Consider the following 22822-nt stretch of genomic DNA (forward strand, 5'->3'; position numbering starts at 1 on the left):
AAGCAAGAACAAGCACATGTTCATGTGCACACATCCTACCACACATACATATGTATGCATTGCATATACATATATACATATGAAAAATATCGAGTTTAGATATTTTCAAGACAGTATCTCATAATTCAAGCAACTAAGTCTGTTGGGTATCCCATTAAGCTCCCTAGTTGTATGGTTTGCAGTCAAATCTTGTCTTCCTTGGCATAATATTGTTTTTTAATAACAGAATATTTAATATATAGGACATTTGAAGCATAGCTTCCATCTCAGAAATTATTTAAGTTGCATCTAGGTAGATAGATAGGCCAGAAGGTGATTTTCTTAATCCAAACATGATTTGAGATAATTTAAAGTTTGGTTGCAGTACTTGAACAGGCTGTGAAGTTCCACTTCACTTTCATCCCTAGGGTATAGCACATAGAAGTTTGAAGCAGGCTTCCTCTTAGGGTGATCCCACATTGATTAATCATGAGTTCTACTGTTTTATTATTCTAACCATCATGATATAATTTAGCATTATGCTCATCATCTTAGCTATCACTTAGACTTCCAAATATAATAGGAACTTTTTGAGGCTCAGGCAGGAGGATCAGTAGTTTATGGACAGCTATAGCTACATTTAAGGACAGTTTGAAATGCATGTGCCCTTGTCTCAAAAACATGAACCACAAAGTTAGAAAAATGGTAGAATTAGTTCAACATTCAGAAATTATCTCCAGTGGAAAAGCAGAATCAAATATCACCTCATGTCTTTTGAATTTTTTTCCATTCATTGTCAACATAAAGTCTCAATGCTTACAATAATTTTGTTCTTACTTAAGAAATTTACTCACTGTTAATAGTAAATTCATCCTTTTTACTTGTGGTGCAAGAGTTTGTCTGAAAACTATGACAGAGTATCTACATGTCATCCAATTGAAAATGAGCCTATGTGTGCATGACATTATGATAATAAGGAAGTATCCAGAATTGTCAGTCCTATATGATGCCACTTGCTTGAAGCCCATCCCAAAGCCTCAGGATAAGGCTCCCCACTCCCCGTCTCCAAAATCTCTTCCATGTGAAGAGGAACATGTCTAGCTTTGCTTATACTTCCCCACTAACTGAACACTCATGAATTATATCTTTATAAGAATTACAGATCTTTCTTCTGAAACATTTTTCTTAAGGACCACAAAGTTTCCTTGTTAGCAAAATTTCTGTAAAGAACTGGAATAAACTTCATGTGCTTGAGGATCTTTGATTTATTATTATTTTATTTCCAAGAGCCTTCTCAAAGAGCATTTTAAATTCAGTGTTAGGATCAAGTATGCCTTTGAAAAATTAACTTTCACACACAGATGAATCATTTGTTCTTGTTCTGAAACAATATTACATATACATAAAATGATCTAAATTGAATTCCATCAGACCATATAACACTAAGCAACTAAACTGAATGGATGCTTTCCTAGAATTGAAGCGGTATCCTATAGAAAATTACTGGCTCTCCTTAAGTAAGTTGCAGCACTGAATGCTCAGAAAAGGCATGATATGAGTCACCTGGAGTTCAAAGAGTTGTTTAAACACTTCAGAGAACATATAAATTGTTGCCAAGTCCAGAACAAAATCAAATATATAGGAGATTATCTAGAACATTGATAGTCTCCAATGTTCATCTATTTTAAAGATAAATACAATGTATTACATATAGAAATCAAATACTTTTAGCAAAATACATGCTTATTTCTAAAGTTAATTATCCCAAACCATCTCCAATAAATTTATCACTAGTAGGTATTATACTTTTACCTTCATATTTCCAGAAATAACATAATAGAAATCTGTTACTGCTTATAAAAAGCAACAGGAATCTTATGTGTATGTTATTGATTGTTATGAAATATTGACATATTTATACTTTGAATTTGACCTCACTTGTGGGAAAAAAACAATTTGTTTCTTCATTTGAATATACACTATCCTGGGTTGGGACATTAGTACCGAAGCTCAAAGAGAAATAGATACCAACTAATTTTAAAATATTTTACTAGGCAACTGTTTGACTCATTGGTAGATTTTGAAAGTATGGTAAACAGATGTCGAAGCATTAAAGTCATGTAGAATTCTTACCTTCTGAAACAAAAAAAAAAATTACTCTCTAAAAAGAGGAGTTTAAATAAGCCTAATAGTTAATGTATAGGCCGATCAAAAGGATTTTTTTTCTAAGATGCAGAGGTTGTCAAATTGCAAATTTACCTTATTAGTGAAAATTAGACAGCGAACTCTGGATGTTCAAATTATTTTGTGCCATCACCGCTTATTTCTAAAATCAACATCAGTTTTTCAGGCTTCATGAATATCTGTTCTTCAGAAGGTGAGTCTTGTGGTCATTCAATGAAACTTCTAATAAGCTAGAGTTGGAAATGCACTTTCAGTCTTTTTTCTCCCATTCACCTGCTAGGCTTACGGAGCCTGCAAGTGTGGGCAATTGTGAAGTTGGGTAGCAGCCAAGTAAGCCAATTGAGTGAATAATGTGGCTCTCTTACCCTTAGGTCAGGGTTCCTTTCATTCCACGAAATATGTCCTCTAGATCAAGCAAAACTGGGATGAAATTTTTCATTTTAAGATCCCCAATCCACAACGCCAAGCCTTAAGCTTGATCTGTGTCTGAGAAGCTACCATGTTCAGAAATTTTCAAGAGAAAACAAAGTCAGGAATGTATTAAATCACACTGTGTTATTTCAGATATAATATTTGTTCTAAAAGTCAATGTTTACGCTTAAGGCACTTTTATATAAAATAGAATTGAGATTCAATTGTTATCTTCAAATGAGTAATTTCTAACAATTGAATCTCAATTCTGTTTGATAATGTGTGGATGTCTCTCTGCCTCTCTCTCTCTCTCTCTCTCTCTCTCTCTCTCTCTCTCTCTCTCTCTCTCTCTCTCTCTCTCTCTCTCCCTAGTGTTGGGACTATACTCATACCAGTTTTTACAGTCTTTAGTAACAATTTCAACATTATTTATGACAACAACTCAGGTGATCATCAGCAATATCTAATAGGGTAGATATTCTAATTCTGCAATTCATCTGAACCTGATATACATTTACAGACAGTCCACTCAGCAACAGAACTCACTGTTCTCAATGCACATGGGTTGCACTACAGGATCATAAATTACACCGTGCTATTTTTTCAAATTTTTACTAAAAAATTATTTTTTCTTTTTAACATACAGACATCCCCTTCTCCCAAACCCCGTCTACTCCCTTTCCTCCCCCAATCCACTCTATTTATTAAAGAACTTATGCGCATACTAAGTATTTTCTCAAGCCACAAGAGAATGGAATTAAAGGTTTAAAAAAAAAGAAGAAAATTTGAGGAATATTCAGAAATGAGGAAAACAAGCCACATAGTCCTAAGTACGTATTAAGGTCACAGAAGAGAAATTACACTGAATTGCAAAATTCTTTGACTGGTTTAAAGATAGACCATTTAAGTTAAAACTTAATGCATCCGGCAAAGAATGTCATTAAAAAATTGTAGTTATTAAGAAGAATAAAGATCTCAAACCAATAAGCTCTTCCTCCACTGTGGGAGATTGAGATAGAAAGAGCTAAATAAAAGCACAAGCAAGCAGAGTCAGGGAACTCTAGCTACTAGAGACAAACAGCTGCATTTGGTGAAAGGGTAATTGGAGAAAGTCAGCATAGCATTTGCTTTGCAGTCTCATACCAACAAAATCAGCCAACCAACCACACTGTCTAAGCAGGGAACACCTCACATCTATAAAACTGGGATGGATAAAATCAGAGTACTATCAAGCTTAAGACCAGTAAAAGGGACGATAAGCTAACACTATGAATAATTGCTTCTCAATAACCAGATAACTTAGATGAGATGGCAAGTTTCTAGAAAAGTCCAAAACACAAAAACTAATTTTTAAAAAAAAATAAAAATTCTCATTGGCATATAGCAATTAAATTGATTATTTCTTAATTTACTTAGCAATTTAAAGAAAGATGTGAAATTTTGTTACAAGGGAAAGCTCAGTCTCAGACTTACTGGTAGATCCTACCCTTTGTTTAAAACTGTATTAAGACAAATCTTTTTAAAATTCTTCCAAAATTAGCCATAAGAAAGCCCCTTCCAGCTCATGCTTCAAGGCCATTTTTGCTGTAGGAAAACAAGATCTCACAAAATTAAAAACATGATGATAGAACATTCTTAAAAATATTAATATGATGAACTTAACACAGCATTGTGGTTTTTAAAAGTGTAAAACACTACTGTGAATTTTCTCTTAAGACCCGTAGATAAATTCCAAATATTAATGTCAATCAATACAACACATGTTGTTAACACAATAAAAACAAAGGTACATTATAAATGTTAAGCAAAAGGATTGAACATTCAAATAGACGCAAACAATCGTCTTGCAAAATGTAACATTTGTTTATAGGAAAAAAAAACTTAGAGTACACAACTAGAGGAACTTTCCTAACTACGAAAATATTACATCTGAAAAAGACATCTCATTAAGCAAGATGACACCCTAGGACCTGAGTTTTCCCCAGAACTCATGGGGCAGGAGAAGTGACTCAAAGGCCAAACCACAGTGTACCCTACCTGTGTACTTATACATATACATTCAAATTAAATGAGCATAAAATCAATTTTAACACAACATGAGGAATCATGTGTTAAGTGAGTAGTCTTCAATATCAGGAACTTTCTCACCGTTTCTCTTCAACATTATCCTAAATTCATACAGAGAAAATTATACAATCAAACAGAATGCTGGACACAAGAAAGGAAATTCTATTTGAAAATGATCTGAGTTTGCTCATAGAAAAGTCTTAAAATTTGTCCAAATATTTAAAATCCATGAATAATAAGTATGATGGGCTTTAGAATACAATACACATATTTAAACTTCAATTATATTTCCAAATACTAGAAATGAAAATCTGAAAATTAAATTAACAATGTACTTTCATTTATAATAGCATTAAAATATATTACTTTCAAATTATTCAACAAGAATGCAGACTTGGTGCTGGGTAAATGGCCCTGTGGGTAAGGGGATTTGCTGCAATATTGTGTTGCCTGAATTTGAATCCCTAACACCACATAAAATGCTAGACATGGCTATCCACATCTGTAATACAAAGACAGGAGAGTTACAGGAATGACAGGCTGCTAGCTTAGCTTCAGGTAGAGAGCTTGTCACAAAGGAATAAGGCAAAGAGTGACAGATCAGGACACCCAATGTCCCCATCTATCCTTTCCATGTATGGGCACACAAATGAATTTATACAACACATATACCAGACACACACAGCACCCATATACCTGCCACACACAAATGCAGAGTTTATACACTGAAAACTGCAGAACATTATTGAAATAAAGTAACAAAAAGAAACAAGTGCCAAGGCATGTATTCAAGAATGCAGAGGCCTAATTGTTAAATAGCAATGCTCTTACATTGATTTGCAGGTTTTATCAAATTCTTCAGAAAATTGCAGATTCCTTTCTGGCAGAACTGACTACCTCATCCTAAAACACATTTGGAAATGCTAATGACAGAAAACAGCCAAAGCAATCTGGAAAGATCAATAAACAAATAAGTGTCAAAAGCCAGATTTTTCTCAATTTTAAAACATATTCTATAATGCTACAGCCCTCCACATAACAGCAATCCTGGGGAGAGGGAGAAGTCCTGGTCAAAAGAATAAATTTCAGTGTGTGACTGACTATACATTTACATCCTTACTCTCTCAGATACACCCCAAGGTATACACACGTGTGTGTAGCACGTCACACACTTGATTTTTCAAAGCACATCCTTATCTTTTGAACACAGGTCAATTCTATGATGGAGAGGTGATAGTTGCCTGGCAGATTAGTTCCTTTTTTTGTTTCTGTGATAAACACCATGGCCAAGAAAAAAAAAAAAAAAAAAAAAAAAAAAAAAAAAAAAAAAAAAAAAAAAAAACACTTCTCACAGAGTTTATTTTGGCTTACTAGTCCAGAGGTTCAGAGTCCATACAAACAGGGACAGCAGGAGAATAGGTGTCATGGATAGAGGCAGGAGGGGCAGGAGGCTAAGAGTGTACATCTTGAACTTCAAGGCCACAGTAAGTAGCAAGAACAAACTGGAAGTAGTGGAGCCTTTTAATCTTGAAGCCCACCTCTGTGACCCTTCCTGCGGCAATATCTTACATTCTAAACCACCTTCCCGAACCACCAGCTACTGGGTTCAAATACTGGGCTCTATGGGAAAATTTCAGATCCAAAAAAATAACCCAGGTGCACATCCAAGGATAATTATCTTATCTAAAATGAATCAGACATGCAGAAGCCACATGTGCTCCAACGCACTTTGTAAAAATAGCCTACATGATAGCTAAGTGCAATCATTCGTGAAATCGCATTGTTTCTGTCTTGATATTATATGACAGTTTTATCTATATTTAATATTCTTAGTAAACTTTTATTTACCATCTTCAGGATATTTATTAACCTTTCTGTTCTTCCAATGATTGCAGAAAATAAAACTAGTAGTATGGTAATAAATATACAAAGAAAAACTAACAAGATTTCATCTTAATAGTGCCAGAACGGGAAAATATAATTGATCCAAGAAGGTGATAGACTTGGGCAATTTTAACACAGTCATGCAGACCTTACTCGACCAATGTACTTAATTGAATTCTGCATTATGTGGGATGCAACCTTCCATCCAGCCACTGATTGGAATTACATTGTGTCATTGTCTGACTAAAGACTGAGAAGGCTGCTTCCAGCTCTCCCACTGAACACTGAATAACAAGGGGAATGAATTATCAAACCCCAGAAGCCCAGCTTCTGTAATGAATTCCTTTGTTACTTTTCAGAAGTGATCCTTGGAAAATGCAGAATGGGAAACAATACTGTCATTGATAAGAAATGAAGATTGCCCTCTCTTCTTTATGATGAAAATTTATGAGATGCAGCAAGAGAAAATGCAAGTCAGTGTATTACAGTGAGCGAGGAAGGGCATAACAGAGAAGTTCAGTTTTTCACAAAAAGGTTGGTTTCTGGTCATCACGAGTGAAAGCTCCTTCTCTCCTTGCCCTCTGTTGCTATGTCAGGTAGCAATGTCTTTGCATATTTAAGCTACCATGTATTTATACCATATATTTAAAGTACTTGGTTTAGACAAACATGTACCATGTAAGATAATCTGTTAGTTAAATAGCTCCCAGCAGGCCAAGATTTTATCAGTTTTCTATTGCAACATAAGAAAGGTAGCATAGTCCATTTATTTCCTCCCACTAAGTAGAGGCCAGACAGTCATATAAAACTTATCTTGCCATTTTACTTTTGGTCTCATGATGCTATAACCAATAAGCCTGATATTCTATCTCAAGGCTATATAAGGAGAAGGACTGAATTTCAATATCAACTGGGTATTTGGAATATTAGCTATGGCTGTATGAATGAGGAAGAACTCAGAGCTGACTCGAGTACAGGAAACCCTTGATTCTTATCAACCACGTAGTTCCTGGAGGCTTTAGTCATTCCTTTACTTTCTCCATGGAGCTCACTGTCTTAGTTGGCTGAAAGCAAATATTTGCCATTCAACATAAACTAATCGTGGAGGTAATCCCTATGTATTATAGTGATATTATTTAAAGGAAAACCACGGTGTTTTCCATTCTCAAGGTGAACTGTGACACATTGTGTGTACTGGAAGGCAAAATCCCTTCAAGCAGTGAGGGTCTGCCCATCACATTGACCTACATCTACATTTAAAAAATATATGTCAAATAGCTAAAGGTTGAAACCCCTATTCTCACAATAAGACAGGCATGTTCTGGTGTAGCTGGGAGGTTTTCTATCTATCCTGGTCCCACTGGACTGGTGTCTCTCCCATCTGTTAGTCCCCAGAGCCACTTATTAAATAATTATTCTGAGACTTAATATTAAGTATAATTTTTGGCAAATGGCTCAGTTTTCTTACTGGCTAGCTCTACAAATAAATTAACCCATTCTAATAATCTGTGTATTGCCATGTGCCCGTAGCTTACTGCTAATACTCTGGCATCTTACTCTTCTAAGGGCTGCTAGTGTCTGCCTGGCTCTGCATTCTTTCTCCCTGTCACTCACTCTGCTTGGATTTCCTACCTAGCTATATTCTGCCCTACCATAGGTCAAAGCAACTTCTTTATTAACCAACAGCAATAAAACATATTCACAGCATACAGACGGGTATCAGACATCATTCCATGATTCATTTTTGCTGCAATAACTTAATGGACATTGTGATGAACGAGTGTCCCTCCATATTAGACTTAAAAGCCATATTATACTAAAGACAAACTAGGTTCATTCCTGCTTATGATCAAACCTCTGTTTCTCAAGAATTGGGCTGTGCCGTACCCTTAGCTTTAACTAGAATTGGTTCTGTACTGCCTGTTCCAGGAAATGACTGCCATGTCCTTCTTTTAAAAAGTTGTTAAAACCATCTTTCAACCCTATATTTGTTATGTTCAGATCATGGGGTCCCACCAAAACCAACTCAGGATCCACACTTGTTGGGACCATTTGGAATCCTGGCCTTCAGCTGCTCTGCACTACTAGTGACCTTTACTTGGCCTTTTGATTTGAGCTACTGAAATCTGTGTCCAGCTCTGCTTCCTGAGCACGTGTTGCCTTGGCCTTGATTGAGGATCAGGGGATGAGGTTTTCCTCCTGCTGGCCCACCTGACTGTGTTGGGTATATAAGCCTCCGTGGTACTATTTAATAGGGGGATTCTTTACCAGTGACTAGAGGTGTGTGTCTCTGTGTGTCTTTGTGTGTTTCAGTCTCCAGCCCCTTGCCCAAGGCTCATGAATTGTCCTGTAGTGCAGGCACCGCAATACAGGAGAAGTACTGTAATGTCATGTAGTAGAGACAGGAGCTACACACACTCAATGTGTAAAAGCATAGAACCTTTATTCAAGCTTAAACTTGGACTCTCAGTCTGTCCGACACAGCAGTTGAGAGCAGAGAGTGCCCAGCCAAGTTGGGATAGGTTTTGTTGTTGTTGTTGTTGTTGTTGTTTTGTTTTGTTTTGTTTGTTTGTTTGTTTTTATCATAGTAGAGGTTGGGATGAGGGGATTTCCAGCATTCAGGTCCCTGATTGCCTGATATTTGTCTAGTATTCTTGGAGAAAAAAAAAGGGGGCTAGATGAGTCCTGGTCTCAGGGATATATGGCGATGTTATCTAATGGTTGAAATGTCAGGTCCCTTTGGATGCTAGCCCTTTCTGGGTGGTGTCAGCTTATAGCACCAAGTGCTACCTGCCAGTAAACTGAGAAACTCAGACTTGCTGTTTAACTGGTCACTATCAAGTCTACCATGCCCTGGGCCCCACACTTTGTTTCAAAAATGTGTTATGACTACCTCAGTATGACCACCTTTGTATGATCTGTTTCTGTAACATTTTCTATTTCTCCCTCCAAATTCCCCATGTAGAAATCACTTCTCTATAAAAATTTTGTCTTGCTCACATCAATAGTGACCTCTTGAACGCCACCTTATGGTGAAGTAGCCTGTGAACACAAATAGAAATGCTTACTTTAATTAACTGTTTGTTTTAATTATTTTGGTCATGATGAATTTTTATTTAAATTAATTATTCATTTTATACCACAACTGCGGTTTCCCCTCCCTCTTCTTCTCTCATTCCCTCCCTCACCTCCCCATCCACTAGTTTTCTTCTTGACCCTGAAATGTCCCCCTTTCCAGTATCTCCTTCAGCTCTCTCCCCTGCCATCCACTCCCCAACCAAATCCCTTAAGTTCCCACTCCCACCCACCCCCAGTCCATCTAGAAGATCTCTTCTATTCCCCTTCCAGGGAGAGCCATAGCTTGCCATTTTGGCTTTCCTTGTTATCTAGTCTCTCTGAGGCTGCGTATTTTATTTTACAGCTAAAATCCACTTATGAGTGAATATATATAGTGTTTGTCTTTCTGGGTCTGAGTTATCTCAGTCAGGATTTTTTTTTTCTAATGCTATCCAATTGGGTCATGATGATTTGAGTCAATGTCTTTCTCCTCATGCCTTTGGAATTAACAACTGCTTCCATCAGGAATAATTGAAGTCACAGTGGCTAGTCAGTGCTGAAAGGGCACAAAGCTTACTCTTGAACACTTCACTGATACATCCGTGTCTCTCACATTCTACACAAATGCAACCCCAACTGATGCCTGTAGAAGAGACCACAGGAAGCTTCCTTGGAAAGAGGTTGTATATACCTTGGAATCTTCGTACTCTGGCCATGAAGTAAGGAGGAAGGTATTTATAGAGACATCTTCAAGAAAGAGTAAGCATGTTTTGTTGAGGGGAACATCATAGGATGATGGAACATGGAGGTGGAGCATTGAATGCCAACATTAGTGCTTAATCTGCACATGACATAGCATAGTATTTGTTGGGTTGTTTTTTGTTGTTGTTGTTTTGATTTGATTTGATTTTTGAGAAAGGGCTTCTTTGTACCTTTGGAGCCTGTCCTTCAACTTGCTCTATAGACCTTGAACTCACAGAGATCTGCCTGTCTCTGCCTCCAAAGTTCTAGGATTAAAGGCATGTACCACCACCACCTGGACAGTTTTAGATTACTTTTTTTAATGAAAACATTTTGTATTCAACCACATGTGCAGTAACTGTAGGCATAAAAGATAAATATTGATTAAAGTATTGCCAAAGGTTATACGAGCATGTACATACTCTGTAGAAGCGACTGCACATTCATCAGAGTCCTGTTATTTTTAAATCTGTTTCTTTGCACTTCTGTCATCTGTTTGCAAAACAAATCCACATACTTGTATATGAATGCAAGTGTTCACTAACATCCACAGTTATTCTGAAAACTTCTCTTCCTGTGTTCTATTATCTCAAAAGGGATCATTCAAGCGAGGGGTGTAAAAGGTATTTGGGACTGAGAAGAAACCTTGAGGCTTAGTGAGAAGATGAGGGCAGCTGTAGGGACTTGCTACTTTTGATCAATGTTTTGACTATAGGAAACTGGGCTTCAGTTCAGGAGCTACTTTTTAGAGGAATAGAAGAGAGAGGAAGCAGAGGATGTGGGGAGAAAAAAAGAGAAGAAGATGAAAAGAGTGAGGTAGAGAATAAGCAGGGTCAGGCAGAGATTGAAACCCTTAATATTTCCAGAAATATATAATGTACATTTGTATATATAGGTAGACATAGTTGGATATATTTTATTTTTTTTATTTTTTTAATGGTTTATTTTTTATATTTAAAAATTTCCATCTCCTCCCCTTCTCCTCCCCCTTCCCTTCCTCCCCTCCACCCATACCCCCCCCCTCTCCAGGCCAAGGAGCCATCAGGGTTCCCTACTCTATGTTAAGACCAAGGGAAGGGTGGATATGGGAGCAGGGAAGCATATGTCTTAATTAAGGGAGCCATCTGAGGGTTGTCAAGAGACTTGACACTAGAGGGGTTCCCAGGTTTCCAGGGAGATGCCCCCAGCTAGTTCCTTGGGCAGCTGAGGAGAGGGAGCCCGAAAAGGCCAGTTCCTATAGCCATACTGATGAATTTCTTGCATATCACCGTAGAACCTCTACCTGGCGATAGATGAAGAAAATGACTGAGCCCCACACTGGAGCACTGGACTGAGCGCCCAAGGTCCTGATGAGGACCAGAAGGAGGAAGAACATGAGAAAGAAAGTCAGGACCGTGAGGGGTGCGATCACCCATGGAGACGGTGGGACAGAACTAACGGGAGATCACCAACTCCAGTTGGAATGGGACTGATGGAACATGAGACCAAACCGGACTCTCTGAATGTGGCCGACGGTGTGGGCTTACTGAGTTGGATATATTTTAATGAACAACCATCACCTTCTCCTAAAATTAGAAGAATTACAATTTTTTTTTACAATTTCAAATGGCCTCATAGATGACATTCTGATTATTGACAATTTTCCAAAGAAAACATAGCCTTTCTTCTCAGATGGCCATTATCTAGCTCTGTTAAAGACAAATGAAGAAGAAATGAAAGAGAGAAAGAAATCAAGTAGTCATAACTGACATAGCACAATCATTTGCCTACAGTAAATTTAACTTACTACCTAGCTAAGACAAAATCTCATTCAGAGCACTGTGAACTTCTGTAGACTAACCTTAAACTTAGGTATTAGGTATTCATACCTTGCAAATGTTCATAAAAACATTTTAATGATTCCATACCCAGGTAAAAATAGTCAGAGAAATGTTTTTTTTTTCTTTTATACCCAAGTATGTGTATGTGTTTGAGTGTGTGTATGTACATGCAAGCATATCAGAGAATGGGAAAGAAGGTTAAGTGAAGAGAAATCCATTTTGACTGTTTTTGCCGAAATAACTTAAAGCTCATTGATAAGATAAAAACCTATTTCATTCCATCCATGAACTCACTCAATGGATTATGGGTTGGTTAGTAGACCACTAAAATGAATGATTTTTTGAGGCAAAAATGCTGCCAATGAAATTATTTGAAACTAGTGATATCAAACATCTTCCGGAGAATTCCCATTGCCCTTAGAAGTCATCCTAAAAATGAGCAGCAATACATTCTTTGCTGAGAGATCTAAAGCCATTTAGGTCATAAACTCTCTCAGAATTGCAAAGACTTAAAAATAAAACTCAAAATACATTTGAACTGCAGTCCCTAAAATGAATGGCATTGGATTTTCAGCTCATACGTGATGGCTCTTCTATTTTCTACCACACATTTTTTTCAAACTCAAATAGATAATTTTAGTAATACAACATTTAAAATATTTACAAAGGTACAGAAAATAGAATAATAAACTCTCAGTACATATAACTTGCAACTAACCTTCCTAACATGTAGCCAGTGTCAAATAAACTTGTGCTTCTCCTTTCTCCTTCTCAAATAGACTCTGTCTTTTCTCTTCACAAAATTGATCATATTGAAGCAAATCCTGATTCCTCTTGAACTATTTCTATTTCCTTATAGATTTTTACAATGCTCTTATCTGCCTCAGGAACCTATACAAAGTGTTTTCTTATATTTAGTCTTTACGTCACTCATGGCTGTGACAAGTTCACAAATTTTGTAGGCTGAGTTTTCCTGTCCTGACCACCTAGTCCCAAATAACCACTCCTAGGCTTATATTAATTATAAATGCTTATTTGATAGCTCAGGCTTGTTACCACCTAACTATTACATCTAAATTAACCCACTTTTCTTATCTTTGCTTTGCCACGTGGCTCATGGCTTGTTCCCTCATTCTCTAAGTGTCCTGTTGCCTTGGCAGTTAGCTGGCACCTCCCCTGACTCCTCCCTCTTCCTCCCTGCATTCTCTGCTTTGGCTGCCCCACCCATACTTTTTGCCTGTCTTCTGATTAATCAACATTCCAGTAAACCAATTTGAGCAACAAATCTTCACAATGTACAAAGGGAGTGCTCCATAGCAGATTTTCTTTGTTAATACTGCCTTCACGGTTTTGCTGACACCTAGTTAAGTTATTTACAGAAGTGTCCTCCGTGGGGCTGACTGCTTTTACACTGAGGACATGTGCTTATAAAATATGTCAAGAAGAAACACAGAGTGCAAGGTATCAATTTCATTCCACCATATCAAATGCACACACAATGTGTGTGGATAGCAAGCTCTCGTGGCTTGCCATTCTTCTCCATGAGAAAATAACCAACCCTCTGTGTGTTCGTCATTTTTATTAGTTTCTATAAAAAGAAATCATTACTTGTAATTCAAACTTGAGGTATACTTATATGAAAGAAATTCACAATAATGATCTCCAGGAAATTCTGTGAGATAAGAGACTGTTGATACACAGCACAAAACAATTCAGAAAGGTAATTCACAATCTAAATGACAAATTCAAACAGGAAATAATTATTGTTAAAAAACAATGTATAAATTCAGGAGCTGAAGAATAAAACTAACAAAAAAATTAAATAAAATTTTATCATAAAAATTAAATTAAATTGAGATCCTCCATAGCAGATAAGATCAAGTTGAAGAATGAACTTGAAGATAAATCTTGTAAAAATGACCGAGTCACAGGACAAAATAGTAGATATTGTTTGTGACTTATGAAACACAGCTAGGTAAAACCCAAGTAGGTACATGGTCATTCACATTATGAGAGTTTAATAAAGACAGTAAGCAGGGAAGAGCACCAAACACTTGTATATAATAGAGTACTTGCTGAAACTGTCTCAAATCTTTGGAGAATAATCAGCATCCAGACCCATGACACAAATCTCCAAATAGATTCAATAGGAAAGAATCCTTTTCCTCAAAATGTAACAGATTCAAATGGCCACAAAGAATTGTGAAAGTGGCAAGGAGTTTGGTATCGTGGCTCATGTCTGTCATCCCAGTTCTTGGAAGATTGAGGCAGGAAGATTTCCATGGGATTTAAGTCACCCTGGACTATGCAGTGAATTCTAGGAGGTCTGATCTTTCGTTTGACTAGATATTAGATTTTCACTCTCACATCTACTGACCATCAAATAGAGATTACCCTATGTGTAACATTGTCATTTTTTCTTAGGATTTATTTTCTGAAAGTCAAGAGAAGAGAACTATAAAATCAAAAGAGCCCATTCTTGAGAGCTTAATATTCACAAACAACATGAAATTCATGTGCATTAAAATTAGTCATTTTTAAATTATTCATAGACTAACTTATTCATGCATGTCAGTCCATATATATATATATATATATATATATATATATATATATATATATATATTCTTTTGATTGTTATGCTCCAAAACTATTCTCTTTTGTTGCTCAAAGTGTTCCAGTGGTAGCTCTAGGAAGCACTTTTTGTTAATGTTTGTGTCTCTTCCACAAACACTGGTCACTGTATCTTGTTTAAATTTTGAGCACTAACTGACTCTAAGATTTGCCTCTTTGCTTTTTGAGGGGCCCATCATCCAGTTACCAAATAAATCACACACAGAGGCTTATCTTAGATAGGAATGCTTGGCCTGAGCCTGGCTTGTTTGTTGCCTGCTTTTCTTAACTTAAATAATCCGTCTATCTTTGGATATCTTTAGACTCAGGGTTTTTATCTTTCCCTATTCCTCTTTCCTTTCCTTCTCACTCCATGTCTGGACGTGTAACTGGATGGCTGGGTGTTTTAGACAGGTGCAGTAACACAGCTTCACAGGGTTATATAACGCTCCTTAAAATAATATTCCTTAACATTTTTCATTCAAAGTTTCTCATACACTCCTAAACTCAGTCATTTTCCCCCAAGCATCCTGATTCAGTTTTTGGAGATTAGCATTAGAAATGAAAACCTGAATAGAAGGAGAAAAGGAATCGGCATGAGGTGGGGGCAGGGCACATGGTGGGGAAGAGTAAGGCCTAGGGGAAGATTTAGAACAAAGTAAACAGACGCGGACATATGAAAATGTCATAGGACTAAGGCTAACACTAGTTATGTTGGCTTTAAGAGTTCAAAGAAAAAACAAGAAAGAAAAAGAAACCAAGATCTATGCAATGGATATGCTCATAACTACTAGGCCAGTAGCTATTTATCCAGGCTGACCTTATATGAGTATATATTAAATCATGTTATTTATGCATTAGATGAATTTATTATAACATCTAAATTAAACTAAGTGTAAGTTCATACTTTGATTTTAATTTCTTACCACAAGAATCATTCTCACTACCTTCCCTTGCTTATCTTAAAATGTCACTGCAGCCGTGAAAACCCTCATTCACATAGTTTATCATTTATTTATTTTATTGGTTAGCTGTAGTGGCTATGTACAGTATAGCATCAGATTTATTAACCCATATCCCTAGTGTAAGCAGCCTTATCAACTGAATTTACTATGTAATCACAGCTTATTTTACTGTGATTTTTCCAAACTCCACTCATTTAAAAAGTTACTTATGTCAGCATTTTCCTCAACCTCCTCAGTGGCTGATACAGATATATAAATGTACTTATACTTTTCGTCGCATATGCAGTTCAGCATGGGCCTTTCTCCACTTCAGAAATGCTAGTTTTCAACTTTCCATTCATTAAGTTTTATTCTTCCTGCTATATACTTTAATAGGTTTAAAAATTGCAAACTGTGATATAGCCACAATCACAGATGACATAATATCAGACAGAACCAACTGAACAACATTCTGTTTTACCTCTTCAGTTTCCCTCACTCTCTCAATTTCTGGCAACTTCTGGTAACTTTTCTGTATCCACATTATTACTCCTTTTCCTTTGTGATTCATAAGTGGAGCCACAAAACAGGTGGCTCCACTTATTTCTCATATTGCTCGCTACCATGAAAAAAAAAATCTAAGATTCTTTCATTTTTTCTTTTTTTAACCACTGAATAATACTGCATTGTATGGACCTAAGCTTGTTTATTGATCTACCCATTATAGTCTTGTTGGACACATTGAGTGTGTAAACATTATAAACCAAGCTTCATCAATATTCCAGGTAGGTGTGTAAGCACACAAGCTTACAGACCAGTGCTGTGGGACAATGGTTTTACCCTGTAAAGATTTGTTTCTTGTACTTGTTTAATAAAATGCTGATTGGCTAGTAGCCAGGCAGGAAATATAGGGGTGGTGACCAGGAAGGAAGTAGAGGCAGGGCAATGAAAACAGGAGAATTCTAGGATAAAAAAGATTCAGTCTGCAGTTGTCACCCAGACATAGAGGATACAGATGAGAATGCCTCACTGATGAAAGGTACCAAGTCACACAACTAACAGAGACAAGAATTATAGCTTAAGATGTAAGAAATTAATTAATAAGAAGCCTGAACTAATAAACCAAGCAGTCTATGATTAATGTAGACCTCTGTGTATTTCTTTGGGAGTGAATGACTGTGGGATCTGGTAAGAAAGAAACCTCTGTCAACAAATCAGTTCTTTAAATACTAAGAACATAATCAGTTGATCACATGCTGAGATGTATGATACACTGCCTACTAAACTGGATGTAACACAAAAAAACAAATATTAAGAGGCTGCAACCACACAGAAAATCCCTTTTTTGATTGTTTGTTTGAAACAGGGTTTCTCTGTGTAACAGGCCTAGCTGTCCTAGAACTCACTTTGCAGACCAGGCTGGCCCTGTACTCACAGAGATCCAACTGTCTCTGCCTCCCAAGAACTGGGATGAAAGGTATGTGCCACTACTGCCCAGATTGAGAATCTTAACCAGTTAGTATTGCAGTAACAGAGAGTAGAACAGTGAGCACCAGAGACTAGGGCTGCATTACTGTTGGAAGTTATTGGGTAATTCATAAAAAAAAAAAAAGTATTTAGAAAGGAGGTGGGATTATTTATTTTTGTGCAATATCTAGAATTCTTAAGAATATATTTTAAATTCATTTTCAGAAAGAGATATCAATATGTGAGTCAATGAATGAAAATGGTGACTGCTTTGATATACCTATACCATCTTAAAGATCTAAAATAAACATATTGAATACAACAAGTTATAAGTAGTATTATTTAATAAATAAGGAAGGTCAGAAGGGGAGAATAAGTTCAGTTCTGATGGTCAATTTTTCTCACTGGTAGTTAGTATCTTCCATGTTAAATTATGCGATCCCATACCACATTACTTTTAGCTTACATCTTAAAGAAAGTAAATTTGACTTTACTTTCTATTGTTTTTCACATTAGACTTTTTCTACACTAAGTTTCTGAGGTGGAATGCAATTCTGTATATGTGTTGCTTTTATTGGTTAATGAATAAAGCTTAGGCATCAAAGCAACACATATACAGAAGGGCATCCCACATCAAGTCTCTACTTTCAGCTTCAAATATCACTTTTATTTTGTTTGTTTTCTGTTACTGTATTTCCAGATGGAAAAAAATATGTTTATACCAACAGTTTTGTTTAGGTTACAGGTTTAGAATGAACACTCTAAAGACCAAGATTAATTTCTTTAACCTCAGGAGGAGCTTAAACACTGTTGTGAAATTGAATTCAAAATGTATTTCAATCAGAGTTTGTCTTCAACTATAATTCCTAAATGCTATTGGAGACTCAGAAAGGCTATATCTCCGTTTCTGTGCAAAACAGAAAAAGGTCACTCTAGCAACACTGGCTTTCTGATCTTCAGCATGTATTAGTTGGTGGTTCACAAATAGAAAGAAAAGAAAATTATAAATTCAAAAGAGTATTTTGTCAAAATGTCAAAGCATATATTATCAAAACCATTATTGATGTGGTTGTTGTGATTTCATTGCTACAGTAACACATCCATGAGTTTATTGGTTCAGAAAACACCTACTTGCCCTCTCACATATCTATGAACCAGACCTCTAAGTAGAACTAGCTGCTCTGTGCAGGGTCTTTCAAACTCTAAGCCTCTAATTGGGGACTCTAAAGGAGACTTGCATTCTTATTCATGTTATTGAAAGACCCTCAATTTCAAGTGTGGTGGGAGAGATCCCCCCAGACTCAATAATCCAGGCCAATTGATACAATCAGCAAGAGGGTTCTTTATTGATCACACAGGCGCCTGTGGGTGCATCAGCAACTTTCGTTAACTGAGCACACTGGTCAGATTCAAACAGCCATATATATAGGGAAAAATGATTACATAAGAGGGTAGTATCGCACAAGCATTTCACTGGCTCTTAAAATGGTGGGCTTAGCTCATCCTGGGGACGGCCCCATGTCTGCTCTTGAATTTCCCCGAAAAATCACAAAGCTAGATAGAGCACTGTGCAGCAAGTTGACAGTTTTGATAGAATGTCTTGGGGGGGGGGAGGGTGGAGTATTCCCTCTCCTTAGTCTAGTCAGCGATTCTGCAACCCATAGATATCCTGTTTTAGCATCGGCTGAGCCGGGGTGGGGGGACTTTCCTTCTATGGCCCAGTTGAATTTCAGCAGAGTTTGACATAGTACGTGGGCACGGGGGTCTTTTAGGCACGGGGGTCTTTCATTATTAGAAACTTCACTTTCTTGCAGTTGCATGCTGGGAGTTTTTTCCATGTCTATGCAAAGAACACTATAGTGAATGCACAGTCTAGAAATCTCTGACTTTGGCCTCCAAAAAAAATCTTGTAGGAGATCACATAATTGTTTTAGGCCTATTTATATAACATAGATTCTTCTTTCAATTTGAAAGTTAAGAAAACAATTATGTTAATTGTATCTGCCAAAGCCCTGTTTATGTATTCATGGGAGTTAACAGGAGGTCAAGATAAACCATGTTAAAATTCTTCATACTACAAGGCCATATTACAAAATGAAGATAAGAAATGTTATTGAACATTATATTCTCTTACCATCATTTTAAAATCATTGCCCCAGCAGGTAGTTGATACCAACAGTCTAGTTAAATGAAGGTTAAATTTACTGTGGTTGTTTCTTGTCCTTTTTCTATATTATCTAATCTTCAAAAAGGTAGCTCTAATCTAAATGAAGAAATGCATGTAGGGATACTGGCTTTGGATTTAAAACATTAACCTGTCATATACTTCTTTTTTGACTTTAAGAAAATAATATGTTTACTTTTTATTTTTCTTTTGAATTCTATGTGTTTTGCAGTTATATAACACTTTTGAGTACATTTTAGATAACATGTCAATTGGGAGCTCTTGAATACAATAAATTGATTATAATTCCTGATAGGAATGATCAAGACTTACTCTAACTATTTTTTTTTCTTTTTTTCCTTTTTTTGGTTTTTCGAGACAGGGTTTCTCTGTAGCTTTTTTTTTTTTTTAAAGCCTGTCCTGGAATCTAATTATATTTTTGAATCTTCTTCAGTACAACACATATCCATTTAAAAAGCAAACCTTTTTCTCTCTTGTGGATAAAATATACATCAAATACCTCCAGCCTCAAGAACATTTCTATAAAGTTGTTCTTTCATTAAAATAAGGCCAAATAACAAAGTAGATTTCTCTTTAGACCAAAATTGAAGGTCTAAATATAAATAAAAGTCCAAGACAAAATTCTTTGATTTAATTTTAGCTACTCAATATCTTTATTTTCAAAATCCATCACCTTCTTACCTCTTAGGAAAGGAGAGCTGTGAGGGGCAATGGCCTTCTTGTGTTACTCTCAATGGATTGCATTCACATGTTAGATTGTTCTCTCTTAAAATCTGATAAAAGTTTTTCACAATCAAATTGCCTTAGAGTGGTATAGTATTTGTATTTTAAGACATCAACCTTGCCTGAAGGAAAGAGGCCAAGCTAAAGCCACTATAGGTGAGGTAATGGTGACACACACCTTTAATCTGAGGATTTGGGAGGCAGAGGCAGATGGATCTCTTGAGCTCAAGGCTACCCTGGGCTGCACTAGATCAATGAGGAAACAAATCCAGGTGGTGGTGGCTCACCTTTAATCCAAGTACTAGGTAGTCATGCCTTTAATCCCAGCCCTAGAAGGAATATAAAATGGGAGGAGAGAGAGGCTTAGCCTACTTAGTGTGTGGACGCCCAGTCTTGGTAGAGGTTAAAACTTATTTAGTGGCTTGTCTGCTTTTATTTTATGGTTTTTGGGTTGAACCCCAATTTCTGTCTTTGGATTTTTTTTTATTTGTGCTACATTTCCTCATTGAGACTATAAGTGATTTGTTAAAATACAGCTGTATTTTTAACCCAAATGTGTCAGAATAACCTATTCTTCCTCACATAAAATATTATGTTAGTGTTCTGTTCTCTTGTAGATCTTGCATCGTTTTCAAACCACATGACTACTCATTTTCCAGGATATTTGAACAGACATAAATTTCACTAGAGACCTTTGTACATAATAAAGAAAAAAACATATTACAATTGCTTCTTTTCCATAGTCTATTAATTTAGTAATCCTATCAAAAAGTGATTAAATCCCATCTGTCAGAAGTTTTTCTTTATGAATCAATTCTATTTATTGTTCATGATTCAGTTACCTTTGAGAGGTTTTTATGGGTTTTTCTTTTTAATAGTGTGTCCCATTACTGAAAGATTTAAGTTACATTCACTGAACCATAATTGCCTTGATAACAGCTCTTTCTATTTTGGAAAATTGATACACTGTTAACACTGAATCCTGTCATTTCCCAGTTCCCTGTAAATTTTCATAAATAACCTTCAGCGGTGGTTCAGTAAGTTTTTCAACAAAATCCATTAACACCTTAGATGGTAGAACATTCAAAACTTCCACGCTTATTTGTCCCAAATGTATACTTACCTGTTTTTAATCAACAGACATTTTTGCAAGCATTATGTTAAATTGAAATCCTAGAGTGAAAATAATGATTTGGTGTAAAGCAATTTCTTTGTGTGAAATATAATTCCTATTTACACTGTATGTTGAGAAAAGCAATATTCTAAAGCAGGGCACATATGGATTGGTAGCACACCGTATGCTATCTGTGATCAGAGAGTACCCCAGCCTGCTGTGAGCTTCAATGTGCAACTTTTCTCCATAATTATATTGAAGGTATGTTATTTGTATTCTAGTGCCTAGATAACAGTTTCTAAACATGTAGACAAGTGACATTCAGCTGAACGTATAATGGATATTTTAGTGAGATGAAAAATATCCCTGAAAATGATATGACTAGGTCCAAAATCAGTGAGTATGATCTTGTTCAGACAAAGAATGTTGGCAGGTATTAGTAGCTTCAGGGTCTTTAAATGATTCTGCCAGGGTTGTCTGTACAAGAAAAGGGAAGATTTAGACTTGAAACAGATATCCAGTATGGAAAACACATATGAATGGTAATCGATTTTAACTATACCAGTATGACCCCTAGAAACACAGAAGATACCTGCATCAAGAGGGCACCTGAAGCATCTGCCAAGAGGGAGTGGTCCTGCTTCTACTTTGATCTAGTTCTGTCATCCTAACTTTTGAGAGGGTTTAGATAATTTGTTATGGTGACCAAAGAGACTAATACTGACATTTGGAAGAAGAGATGCAGCCAATAATTTTTTAAGCAAGCAGATTCTCTGCTTTTTATTCATTTGTATTCAGGAAAAAATGACAAATTGACAAAAATGACAAAAAATAAACTAGAATCTACACAATGATTTTCCTGAAGATTGCTCTCGGGTTTTGATTTTCCAGCCATGGTCTTCCATCTAGAAATGAATAGAGTTCATGAAAGTTGGAAAGGTGATTTCTCAATAATATAGTCTAACACTGCTGCAGTGATTTAATTTAAGCATTGCAAAATTGTAGTTTATCTATTTAGATATATATGCCCCTCATTAACTACTAGTACAACTCTAATTCCTACCACACATATTTTATTAGATATTGGCTACAAATGAAGAAAACACTTGTAAAACTTTAAAAGTGACGAGTGAGGAAAAGTGAAGGCCTCAGGTGAAGGTCATCATTGCCCTACAGAAAAACTAAAATATTCATAGGCCATGAATTGCATATGTTTTACTCTGAAGTTATAAAACAGTTCATCAAGAACTATTCCTATAGATCTTAAAGACATGGTAGCTACAATCTTTTCTAAGCTCTCCCCATGATTTATCACAGTTCATATGGTGGACCATGACATAAAAAGGCATCTCAGTGGCTTCAAAGTCAAGACATTTCTCTGTACAAACCCTTCTGATGCTTAGAAGGGCTGAGAAATAATTCTCAAACTATTAAAGAATATCAAACAAAACAAAATGATAATATGCAACAATGCCACTGGTAAAAAGGAACGGGTCTTTTTAAGCAGTTTATGGAGGAGATGAAGAAATGGCAGACCTAAAGAGGAACAAAGAAAATATACTTTGATCTATGTGGAGGCACATACTCTACTGAGAAAGATAGAATGACAACTCAGAAACAGCTAAGAAAAATA

Source organism: Arvicola amphibius, chromosome 1 (assembly GCF_903992535.2).
Source record: "Arvicola amphibius chromosome 1, mArvAmp1.2, whole genome shotgun sequence".
Lineage (NCBI taxonomy): Eukaryota > Metazoa > Chordata > Mammalia > Rodentia > Cricetidae > Arvicola > Arvicola amphibius.